This window comes from Penaeus monodon, chromosome 32 (genome assembly GCF_015228065.2).
Source record: "Penaeus monodon isolate SGIC_2016 chromosome 32, NSTDA_Pmon_1, whole genome shotgun sequence".
Classification (NCBI taxonomy): Eukaryota; Metazoa; Arthropoda; class Malacostraca; order Decapoda; family Penaeidae; genus Penaeus; species Penaeus monodon.
Window position 1 is genome coordinate 31,298,711 of NC_051417.1, and position 214 is coordinate 31,298,924.

Genomic DNA, 214 nt, shown 5'->3' on the forward strand with positions numbered 1-214 from the left:
ACTGGTGTAGCTGAAACAATTTTGATTTGCTGCTATGACTTAAGCGATAACAAATAGCACAAATGCATGTGAAATATTCATTAAAAAATATATATATATTGTTCCCGCTCAGTCCATGTATATCTGGCTTAAACTTTTCTCTTTATCATATTTTTTTTTTTTATTCTCTCTCTTACATGCATAGGAAAGAGAGATGGGAAGATATGGATCAGTT